This window comes from Culex pipiens, chromosome 3, assembly GCF_016801865.2.
Source record: "Culex pipiens pallens isolate TS chromosome 3, TS_CPP_V2, whole genome shotgun sequence".
NCBI classification, from domain to species: Eukaryota; Metazoa; Arthropoda; class Insecta; order Diptera; family Culicidae; genus Culex; species Culex pipiens.
In genome coordinates, this window is record NC_068939.1 from 158,343,466 (window position 1) to 158,356,140 (window position 12,675).

The 12,675-nt window shown below is 36.6% G+C and overlaps 1 protein-coding gene across 1 annotated transcript in view; it reads left to right on the forward strand.

Annotated features, from left to right (window-relative positions):
• The window catches only part of LOC120415165 (protein tipE), a 71,345-nt gene that overhangs the window by 23,207 nt on the left and 35,463 nt on the right, over positions 1–12,675 (forward strand). Inside the window, exon 2 of the mRNA XM_039576608.2 lies at positions 4,285–5,592. The gene's annotated coding sequence lies outside the window, so the exon portion shown is untranslated. The remainder of the gene's footprint in view (positions 1–4,284; positions 5,593–12,675) is intronic.

Sequence of the window (12,675 nt, forward strand, 5' to 3'; positions counted from 1 at the left end):
TTTTGAACATTTCCTTCAATAAACAGAATGTATTTATAAAATAAACAGATAATAAAATTTTAAACAAATTTACCTTTTGTAATCATCATTAAGATACTGCAATTTCTGTACTTCCTCTTGTAGATCATTTAACACAGAATTCACTTCCGCGTAGGAAACATGCGAAATTTCAAGTTCGTTGAAACAAGATTCACTGCGAGAAACATCCACCCATTCATCTTCGAGCCACTCTTCCACCATTGAATTGTCCTCTTGGCCGCAAGTATCCTCCTCCGTGTTCCGCAAGCTGTCTTCCTCGATCGATTCCTCTCCCGTGTCCATCCGGAAGCTTTCTTCGTCTATTGATTCCGCCCGGATGGTTGGCACTGCATCCTTCTTCAAAACTTGCTCCTTGTTTTTCCAGACGGTGTGTTTGGACTCAAAATGAGCACTACACAGTCTCGAACTTCCATTTGGTGGCTCCTCAGATTCACAAAACACCACCCACTTCCGACGCAATTCTTCGTCACGCGGAAAACGAAAAAGGCCTCTTTTGGCCGCCCATCGTTTGGTGTAAGAACAAAAACGCGCGAAACACTTCATTTTTCAACGAAAAGTTTTGCTCCAACAGACCCACAATGTTTGAAAACAAATCACTTTAGCCACAAAAAAAAGTCACGCTTGGATTGAACACATCATTCTACTTTGTTTACGTTTACAGCTGTTTCGCAGCTGGAGCAGTGGGGAGCATTCGAAAATCACGTTACGCATTTCGACTATTCAACACCCAGATCCAAACCATCACCATTTCAGGCTGCGAATTATTGAAAAACACTTATTTTTTCAAATGTTCAAAAATGGAAGGGGTCGTACCGCCCCTCCGTCACGGGAAATCGAAAAATGGAGCTCGGATTCGTGATCAGGAACAAAAGTTATCTCTCTGGGCAAAGTTTCACGCAAATCGAAGAGGGGTCGGGGCAAATTTTCCCGATTTCTTTTGAGTTGGTAGATAATTACCCTTATACAAACAGTTACGTAAATGTTCAATAATTTGTATTTTTGACATACATATGGCACCATACGATATTTATACAACAAACATGTAGGTGAAGGTGGGGCAAGAGGAACAATCGCTCGTATGTCCGTAATTTTTACAATTTTGATTATTTCAAGTATGAGAAATTGTTGCTAGCAATGCAATTAGCTGATTCTATTCCACATAACCGCCAAAACGACGTAAGTGCCACGAGGCATAAGATTTAATGAAGTTTTTCAAAAAGCTTTGTTTTCTTATAATATTAGGTAAATGCAAAATAAGGCTTAGGGTTCGTTTTAAGGCTCATTTTATCAAAATGCTATTTTTCCTAGATCAGTAGTGTCTCTACCAATGACTTGCACCTATTATAAAGTAGGATTTAACTTTTGGTTATTTTTGTTGAGAGCTTCTAAAAAATCTTGTTCAGGTGGGGCAAGTGTACCATATGGATTTTTAGTATGGAAAAAATACGAATTGCTGCAACAACATATTTTATTGGGAAATAAATACATAAAAGTATCAGTTTTTAATGATAAACAATTGCAAAAAAAAAAAATGTCCGTGAAATATATGGTGATATAATGAAAATTTACTATTTATCATCTGAGTAATATTTTTTTTCGTAAAATCGATCAATTTTTTAGTAATTTTTTTTTTTAATCTAAAAATGAAAGAAATGTTTCAAATGAATGTATGACAAAAGGTCGAATGTCAAAAGGTCGAATAGACAAATGGTCGAATGGACAAAAGGTCGAAAGTGGACAAAATGTCGAATGGACAAAACATCGAATGAACAAAAGGTTATTAAAAAATAACTTTTGATTTGAGTCTAAATGCATAATTATTGAAAAACAACTATAGAAAGGAATTTTGAACGGTTTTCATTAATTTCACTCCTAAATTCTTGGTAGTTCAGATATCTTCTAAATAAAAACTTGCCCCCGGATTGTTGGAAACTTTATAAAGAAGGAGGAGGAGGAGGGTCATCTTTTAAAATATAAATAAATACGATCGATTAAATACAGCTATATTTTTGAAATCAGTTTTTTATAAGGATCTAATTTGACCATTAAGGATAGATTGAATAAGGATTGAAGACCTGCAACAATATTTAATAAGCCAGACTTTTTCATGTTTCGGAACTGTACAGTCATCCCTCATATTCGGAACAGTTTACAGATCGGCCAATGTTCAAAAAATCATGGCATAGGTCTGATAACTTTTTTGTGAAAAAATCAGTTAAATTCAGGTGTTCCACAATTGTGGGAGGCACAATAACATCCCACAATCATGGAACAGGCAATTTGGAGGCAGTGTTTTGCTGCTTTGGATAAGATAGTCTTGAAGTGAAGTTTTTTGTTCAAAAAGTACTACTTTTACTAGTGAAATGGCAAGAGAATGTCCAAATTATGGTCCTAAAAATAGTAGGGTCGAGAGAAAAGCTGCATTTGGCATGCTATCGACAAATTATCACAAAAGTGTTCCGAATTTGTGGGTGTTCCGAATATGTGGGATGACTGGAAAATTACTAAAATATTTCTACTATTATTTAATGAATAAAATAAAAGCTTATAAAATATTTCATAAATAGTATTTTTTTAAACAGCTACAAAATCAAAATTCAAAAAAAACATTACCGCAAACATGAATGAGTTGTTTTTAAAAAGAAAATAAAAACTTGAAAAATATTTTAGAAGTTGAACTTTTTTTTGAAGAACAGTTTATATTTGAAAGAATGGAAAAAATCACAAAAACATTACGACAGTTATGAAAAGGTTGCTTAGTAAAAATATTTTTTTTAGAGGTCGACCTTGTTTTAAGAGAACTGCTCATGTTTGAAAGAATGGAAAAACACACAAAAATATTACGACAATCAAGAATAGGTTGTTTTTGGAATACATTCTTATTATATCTAGTTTAATTTTTTCACATTCGACCTTTTGTCCTTTCGACCATTTGTCCATTCAACCTTTTGGCATTCGACCTTTTGTCCATTCGACCTTTTGTCTTTCGAACTTTTGTCGTACATCCGTTTCAAATACATTCTTATCTGAAGTATCTAAGTGATAACAGTTCAATTGTTAGCAAATTAGCATGTTGTTTCATGCATTGTTCCTCTTGCCCCAACGGGTTGATCGTCTTGCCCGACTAGTTTAGTAGAACGTACGGAAAATCAAAAATTTTAAAATATTTTTTCTACATTAAAAAACAGGCTTATTTTAAAACTTGTTCTATCAAAGTCTTAGTCAACCCCTGGAATAAGATAATAATAACAAAATCCGACAGATTTTTTAACGTTTTAAATGGGCTATAACGAGTTTTTCCTTAGCTTGTTAAAATTGCCCCACTTTCCCCTAGTGAAAAGGCCAGTTAAAAATCAGCAAATGTGTTGGAAATTGGATCAAATTCATGACCTGCCATACAAATCTGGAGTTTTTTTTTAAATGGTCCAATAAACCAAATTTTAAATTTTTGCTTTTTGGGTGTTTTTTAATACCCTTGACTCAAGGCGGTTTCAAAAACACCCAAATAGTAAAAAACTAGAAATTTGGTTTATTGGACTATAAAAACAAAAAAAAATACTCCAGAAATGTGCTTTTACTCTACCTTTACATTAATAACACATACACAAGACACCTATACAGTGCAGTGCAGTGAAGCATAAATAACTTCCCGTTTCACACGATCGATCCATCAACCGATGGTCAGTCAAATGTCCCTCGAGGGGGGGAGTTTTGGTTTTATTGTTTTTCATAATTGATTCATTCATAATCAATTTAACCCACTGTGTGAGATGGGCCAATCACTACGTGTGACAGCCGCGTTGAAATATTGGTCCGGTGCCATGAAGTTGGAAATCCCCTGCAGGAGTGAATTTTTTTTTTCACCTGTCAGTTAGATAATTACATCGTGTGGCTGGGCACATTATTTGAGAATATGATTCAATCGGACGTTTAAAAAAAGTTGGGATAGAAGTTATCTTATCTTCCAAATTACCACTGTGCGTAGCCGGCACATGTATAGATCAGCATGAAAGCCTGGAGTCAGAGTTTAGTTTTCAACAACATTGAAGTAGGATTCGGTGGCGTCGAATCCAAGTTCTTTTTTGGTTCTGCGTATAAAAACCGTCAACCTCTGTGTTCTCACTCTAATATTTGTCCCATATTGCAACATTGCGTCACAAGCCCTGACACACACACCCCGTCGTACACACGCGCCCTTCTCGAGCACCGTTCCTAATGAGAGCAAATCTTGTTATTTATTTACAGGATCGTTCGTCCGTCGCCGTTGGGAGGCTGTGGTTACAACACCCAAGAAGCACCACTGAGGAAAATTCTGTGCGTTGCACGACGACGACGTCAACACTCGTAGATCCGATTAGCAGGGTCCTAGTAGCAGCAATATGTGTGCCACGGTCAGCCCAGCAGAGGCTGGTTCGGTCCCACGGTGGTCTTGGCCACGGCAAGGTTCCACGGTGAAGAAGGCGCCACCTTGCGAATACTAGGAAGAGGGAAAACTTGAGGAAGACGAAGAAACGTGCGCACACACACAAACACCCACAGAGCAATCTTGTTTTCCGAGCATCAAAAGTGTAGCTTTAAAGCAGCCCTAGAAGGGGATAAGAAGCGGAATAAAGGCTAGAGGAGGGAGCGCTTCAGTGTTTGTGATACGCGTTTGCTCTAGTGGAAGAGGCGCGCCGAAGAAAATCGTGAAAAACAACATTGTGCGGCTTCTCGACTTCCACTCATCTCTGTGAGTGTGGGTACGAGTGTGTGTGTGTTTGTGTGAATTAGTGTGTCAGCTGTGGTGGTGGCGAGAAAGTGTGCTAGAGGTTAGCCAGCGCGCCAAGAGAATATCATAAAATCAATAAAACAATCATAAAAGTGAGGCTACACATGGCGGTGTAGGTGGCGGCCCAAGGAACACTAGAAGGATTTCATGTTTTTTCGCCGTTCTCGTCGAGGTGACCGCAGAGCCCGACTACGACACAGCTCAGCCCAGCAACATTAGGGCCCTTAAGCAGACTAGAGAGGGTGGCTTTTGTTTTGATTGGCCAAGCAAGGTGGCCACCTCCTTCCACTGCCCCCAAAATGAGGTGATTTGGTGGAGAAAGGCAAAAACAAATACGCACACACACACAGTCAGAAATACTCACACATCCCCATTAACCTATTGGGGCATGTAATGGCCCGAGGGTGGTAGAATCGTGACGCCCTCCACCGGAAGTCAATCATACACTGCCGGGAGGAAACAAGGACTAACGCAATCACTCAATAAAAAACAGCAACAATAACGAGTTCGATTAAGTTAGTCATCGCCTTCGAGGAGGGATTCCAACCCCCCTTTCGAACGTTTCACAATCGAATTAAAACCCAGAGGACCCGGCTTGCCTGCTGCAAGGAAACGCGCTCTAAACCCCCGCTAAACGTCCAGGATGTAGACGAATCGAACGGCGGTTGAAGCGCTCAAGTGGCCCCCACAGCTGCAGGTCACAAGAGGGGACCAGATAGTCGACCAGCCCAGTCCCGCGTGGTGTGTTTTGTAATAAAATCAAACGTTAATTGCACACTAATTAGGTGAGAAAAAGGTAGAATTCTAGGGTTGTATGTCTGGACGAACGAACGAACGGACGGACGGGGTTTTCCGCGTGACTGACGCGGAAGCGTTTGCCGTGCAGTTTCCTTTGAGCACAAAGCATGTTTTTCACCCCATTAGATGGAAGCGGGTAACAAGGGTTAAAGGCGTTGTAATTGAAGTTGGGTGGAGTGAAGTTATGCCATTTCAAGTGGGGATAGTTAAACACACTTTCTAAGTGGAAGATTTGAGAATTTGGCAGAGCTTTGTTTTATAAGCCAGCCGATTTAACCATGTTCTGCTAATTATTTCGATTTTAACATTAGTTTGATTTGGTTTGAACAAACTGAAAACTAACAGTGCTCATCACAAGAGTATGTTACACCGAGATTTTTATAACAAACATTTCAGTATGTATAAAACAACAACGAGAGAAAACACAATATTCTAGATCCAATCTCTGAAGCTTTGTCCATAAAAGAATTTACAACAGTATTAGACATTTCATAAAATCAAAATGTTTGAGAATGTAACATTTTTATTTTTTTGAAAAAAGAAGGCAGCAACTTCCCCGGTAATTTTGTACTAGGGTCTTGCTCCACAGCCTGAATATTGTTTTCTTGGCAAACTTTTGGAGCTTTTCAATTTTTGCCCTTTTGGAGTTCGTTTACACAAACATTTTCGTTTTCAAAAAAAAAAAAAAAATATATATATATATAATTTTGGATTTTAGGGGTTAAATCAGGGGTGACCATAGTATGGCCCGCGGGCCAAACCTGGCCCGCAAGAGGATTTTTTGTGGCCCACGGACCCATTTTAAATAGGTAATCATTTAAAATGGCCCATTTAAAAAAAGTAAAGTGATTTTATACTTTTTCAAAATTAAGGTTTATTTTAAACTTTTTTATGCAAATCTTTTTTCTTTTTTGTTGATAAAAAAACTATTGATTTATAAATGTTTTGATCGCTATTTTAGGACACCGTTTCACAAGTTTTGTGAGTGAAAATAGTAAATATTCATCAAACATTTTTGGAAATTCAGGCTTTCAGGTTTAGGGCAGACTAAATGTTGAAATTTGAAGAATAAGGCTGTTGCAAGTATTATAAAATGTTTTTTCGACAACCCTTCTCTCCCCCTCATTATTTAAATTGTCTCGAAAAATCACGGGCATTTTTTTTGTTTAAACTTCAAAATATTCAAAGAAAATTAAGTGCAATCAGCTGAAATCAATTCAAAATGCATTCCTTTGCGTTTAGAGTAATTTTGAGCATGTTCTGGCTTTTTACAACACAATGAATTTTGTGAATAGTGAAATTCTGGCTCTCAACGATTTTTAATTACTCACTCTTAATTTAGAGATAAAATTACGCCATTATATAAATTTGGCATATTACATGTCACCACCTAGGAAAAAAAAAAATCAATCAAATACCTAAAACAATAAAATCAACAAAACCTACAGAAACTGGCATTTTGTGTTTTCTATTATTTTAATTAACGAAAATTTTGAATAAATACCAGACATTTCAAAAAATCTTTAGTTGATATACATTAGCCTGTCCCATTTTGAGGTCATGTCGAGGAATTTCAGGTGCTCACTTCTTAAATGATAGATTATGATGTTAGGAACAATGTTTTCTTAGACAAGAAAAAATAATAAAATACTTTCTCGCACCCCCTAGTCGATTTACTGAAAAAAGTCACTTTTTTGAACAAATTTTCTAAAATCGCTTGGAATCAATACAAAAACTGTTTCGATCAGGTGTGTATTATCTTCAAACGATAGGTTTTTGTCCATAGATTAAGATGCACTATCAATATTGGACCAAAATTTAAGTTTTTGGACTCTCCCAGGCGGATTTGTGTCGAAAAAATCGCATTTTTTCGAAACTTTTTTCAGAAATGTTCATTTAATTTAGGGTAGCCTATTTTTCCCAGTGAAACCAATACATGCAGCTTGTAGGAAATTTCATGGCGAACATTTTTTCCTCTGAGAAAATGCAATTTCGACACTCCAGAGCCGAGATATTTGAGTTTTAGTGAGGAAAAAAGTGACAATTTTCAAAATTTCTCAGAATTCAGAAGCAAGGCCTACTAATTACACGATGTAGCAAGCATATGTCTCAATGGTCAGGGTATGCTTTTTTATAGTAATTTTGGCCGCTGAATCCGAATCTGAAATCAAATTTCGTGTAAACAGTGATGTTTTGGAGCTACACCCTTTTGGAATGTTATTTGCGTGTTTAAGAGGCAGTTTTTGTAAATATTGATCGGTTTGTTTTAGAGGTCGTATCAAGGTGCTCCGATTTGGATGAAACTTTCAGCGTTTGTTTGTCTGTACATGAGATGAACTCATGCCAAATATGAGCCCTCTACGACAAAGGGAAGTGGGGAAAAAATATAAAAAATCTTAAAATTAAATTGCTCGCATTTTAGTAAAACTTCATCAATTCCCACTCTCTTAGATGCATTCGAAAGGTCTTTTGAAGCACTTCAAAATGGGCCATAGGCATCCAGGATTGGTTTAACTTTTTCTCATAGCTTTTGCAAATTACTGTTAAAATGGTTTTTTTTAAACCTCAATATCTTTTTGCAACAGCCTCCAACACCCATACTCTTTTAGTTCAAAAGATAGGTAATTTCATGGACTATAAGCCTACGGTAATAACTTTTTGGCCAATCACAGTTTTTCTCATAGTTTTTCGATTTTTCTATAACAAACATTTTACAACGTTAGTTATTGTCCTGTAGGCATCCATAGCGGCACTTTTTAGTCTCACTTTTGTCATATTTGAAATCCTCAGAAAATTCAAACTTCAATGCCCGTTTTATCCCACTTCCCTTTGTCGTAAAAGGCTCATATTTGGCATGAGTTCATCTCATGTACAGACAAACAAACGCTGAAAGTTTCATCCAAATCGGAGCACCTTGATACGACCTCTAAAACAAACCGATCAATATTTACAAAAACTGCCTCTTAAACACGCAAATAACATTCCAAAAGGGTGTAGCTCCAAAACATCACTGTTTACACGAAATTTGATTTCAGATTCGGATTCAGCGGCCAAAATTACTATAAAAAAGCATACCCTGACCATTGAGACATATGCTTGCTACATCGTGTAATTAGTAGGCCTTGCTTCTGAATTCTGAGAAATTTTGAAAATTGTCACTTTTTTCCTCACTAAAACTCAAATATCTCGGCTCTGGAGTGTCGAAATTGCATTTTCTCAGAGGAAAAAATGTTCGCCATGAAATTTCCTACAAGCTGCATGTATTGGTTTCACTGGGAAAAATAGGCTACCCTAAATTAAATGAACATTTCTGAAAAAAGTTTCGAAAAAATGCGATTTTTTCGACACAAATCCGCATGGGAGAGTCCAAAAACTTAAATTTTGGTCCAATATTGATAGTGCATCTTAATCTATGGACAAAAACCTATCGTTTGAAGATAATACACACCTGATCGAAACAGTTTTTGTATTGATTCCAAGCGATTTTAGAAAATTTGTTCAAAAAAGTGACTTTTTTCAGTAAATCGACTAGGGGGTGCGAGAAAGTATTTTATTATTTTTTCTTGTCTAAGAAAACATTGTTCCTAACATCATAATCTATCATTTAAGAAGTGAGCACCTGAAATTCCTCGACATGACCTCAAAATGGGACAGGCTAATATACATGTATTTTCTAGTCTAATAAATTAAAAAATCGTAATTTTTTTTTATAAAAATCTTATTTGGCCCGCAAGTTCATTTTAGCTTCAAATTTGGCCCGGCCTCCAAAAACTCTGAGCACCCACATACATGTAGAAAATCCCAAAACTTAGTATCTATAATACTATCAATCTTATTAACCCTCTACTGCTCAAATTCTGTTTACGAATTTTTTTATTTTTCCCGTGCTCAGGAGGCAGCAAGTTTTGTTCTACGAAAAACTGTACTCTTGTTTTATGTTTTTCTTGTTTAATTTTTGCATTTTAATTTGCATTTTTCTTGTTTAGTTTATGTTTGTTTTTGGTAGTATTTGGCCTATTCTACCACCTCCTATCATTACATTTTGCCTATCTAATTTTTTCATGTTTCTACAGTCAATTTTTTGCTTGTTTTTCACATTTTCTGCTATAAAATGGCACCATTATCATTTAAATTGCAAAAAAATGCGTAGAGGCATAGTCTGGGACACTAGAAAAATTACTGCTTACTTCTTTTTACTTAAAATATAGGAAATGTTAGTGAAAAACACAGCCAAAGATGACCACTAAATAAATGAATTTTTTAAAAAACATTGACAAATTCACATAAAACAAGTAAAACTTCCATATAGTATTTTGGTGAATTTGGATTTTTCTAACCTTGCAGGTTTTCGTTTTGCCTTCCTCACTGAGGTAAGGCTATAATCCTGCTCTAAAAATGAACTTTTGAAATACAGCTCGTAGACCTATATTCATGTATACCTATCGACTCAGAATCGAAAACTGAACAAATGTCTGTGTGTGTGTGTGTATGTGTGTGCGTATTCCCCTTGGTACTCAAAATTCTTGCCAAGTTTTCTCGGCACTGGCTGATCCGATTTGAGTCAAACAAGTTGCATTCGATCCGGTTTGGTGCCCCATACTGCAATATTAAATTGTTTGAAGATCCGATAAGTAGTTCAAAAGTTACGTATAAAAAAGTGTCAAAGTTGCGAATCGGGTGCTGGAATTTTGATGCCGGATCTCACATATCTATATGAAAACTATGTCCGGATTCATCATCCGACCCATCGTTGGTTAGGTAATCAAAAGAACTTTCCAATGAGTACAAAACATTGAAGATCTGGCAACCCTGTCTCGAGATATGACCACTTAAGTGATATTTATGTACATTTTTGAAGCCGGATCTCACTTAAATGTATGTAAACTATGTTCGGATCCATCATCCGACCCATCGTTGGTTAGGTAATCGAAAGACCTTTCCAATGAGTACAAAACATTGAAGATCTGGCAACCCTGTCTCATGTTATGACCACTTAAGTGATAATTATGATCTTTTTTGAAGCCGGATCTCACTTAAATGTATGTAAACTATGTCCGGATCCATCATCCGACCCATCGTTGGTTAGGTAATCGAAAGACCTTTCCAATGAGTCCAATCATTGAAGATCTGGCAACCCTGTCTCGAGATATGACCATTTAAGTGAAATTTATGTACATTTTTGAAGCCGGATCTCACTTAAATGTATGTAAACTATGTTCGGATCCATCATCCGACCCATCGTTGATTAGGAAATCAAAAGACCTTTCAAATGAGTCCAAAACATTGAAGATCTGGCAACCCTGTCTCAAGTTATGACCACACCCAAAACTGGCAGCGCTAGTCCGAGAGAATGATGGTCTCGAGTCGAGAGAATAGTGGTACCATTCACGGACGTAGAGAACACAGCTCGAGATGGGCGATAGAACTATTCTCTCGAGGTTCATTTGCAAAAAAAGTTCATCCGTCAAACAAAAAACCAAAAGTGTCGACAACGGGAATCGAACCAGAGACCTTTGACAAACCAATCCAATGACTTAGCTGCCTCGGCCACCACAGCTTGGTGACCAAGGAGAAGTCAGAAGTCGATGTATGACACTTGTTGGAGATTTATTGATTCAACTAACGAATGAACTCATTTGTTATGATGGTGTGAGTTGGTACCATTATTCTATCGATTTTGGCACTGAGCCCTCAATAAATTTTGAGAGAACGATTATCTCGATTCTGAATTTTGGGTGCACTTAAGTGATAATTATGATCTTTTTTGAAGCCGGATCTCACTTAAATGTATGTAAACTATGTCCGAATCCATCATCTGACCCATCGTTGGTAAGGTAATCAAAAGACCTTTCAAATGAGCCCAAAACATTGAAGATCTGGCAACCCTGTCTCACGTTATGACCACTTTAGTGATAATTATGATCTTTTTTGAAGCCGGATCTCACTTAAATGTATGTAAACTATGTTCGGATCCATCATCCGACCCATCGTTGGTTAGGTAATCAAAAGACCTTTCAAATGAGTCCAAAACATTGAAGATCTGGCAACCCTGTCTCGAGAAATGACCACTTAAGTGATATTTATGTACATTTTTGAAGCCGGATCTCACTTAAATGTATGTAAACTATGTCCGGATCTATTATCGGACCCATCGTTGGTTAGGTATTCAAAAGACCTTTCAAATGAGTACAAAACATTGAAGATCTGGCAACCCTGTCTCAAGTTATGACCACTTAAGTGATAATTATGATCTTTTTTGAAGCCGGATCTCACTTAAATGTATGTAAACTATGGTTAGGTAATCGAAAGACGAATCGAAAACGTTGAAGATCTGGCAACGCTCAGTTTCAAGTTTTGACCGCTTAAGTGATATTTGTGTAATTTTTTTATTGAGAAATAGATGGAATTTGTGTCCAAACCCATCATATCACCAAATGTTGTTAAAAAGTGAGGAAGGCACCAACCACATAGGTGGTTTAAGTTAGTTTTTTTCTACGATTTTGAAATTACTCTAAATAATCAGCAGAACATGGAAATAATTCTAAAAAAAAATCGAAAAGATCAGTGTATCGTAAAACTCCATACAAAAAAACTATAAATCAAAAGGAATTATAAAATTAAAAAAATGTTGTTCAAAATAAAACGGTCTATCTGGGTTGTTGCAGTTTCGATAAATTTTCAAATTTTTACGGAAATAGAAGTCTAATCAAATCTAAACATTTTAAAGTGCTTTTTTGTCATATTTTGGCTCCTTTAAAATTATTTTGATTTTGCAAAATTCCGCTGTACAAAAAGCTTTATTTTGGCGATTTTTTTTCGTAAAAACTCACGGTGTCTTTTATTAGAACAAACCCAAGATAAAAAAAACGACAAGTCTGATATTTGCACCATGAAAGAAGGGCTCTTTTCCGATATTTTGCGGACCCAAGTAACATTTTTTCCATGAGTTCTCCAAGAGCTCTTCAAGATAGCTACAGCATAGCAGTTTGGACCGCGGTAGGATAAAACTCTCTTCAAGTACTCTTCCAAACTCCTAAAGAAGTTTTGAAGAGAATTTTATCCTACCGCGG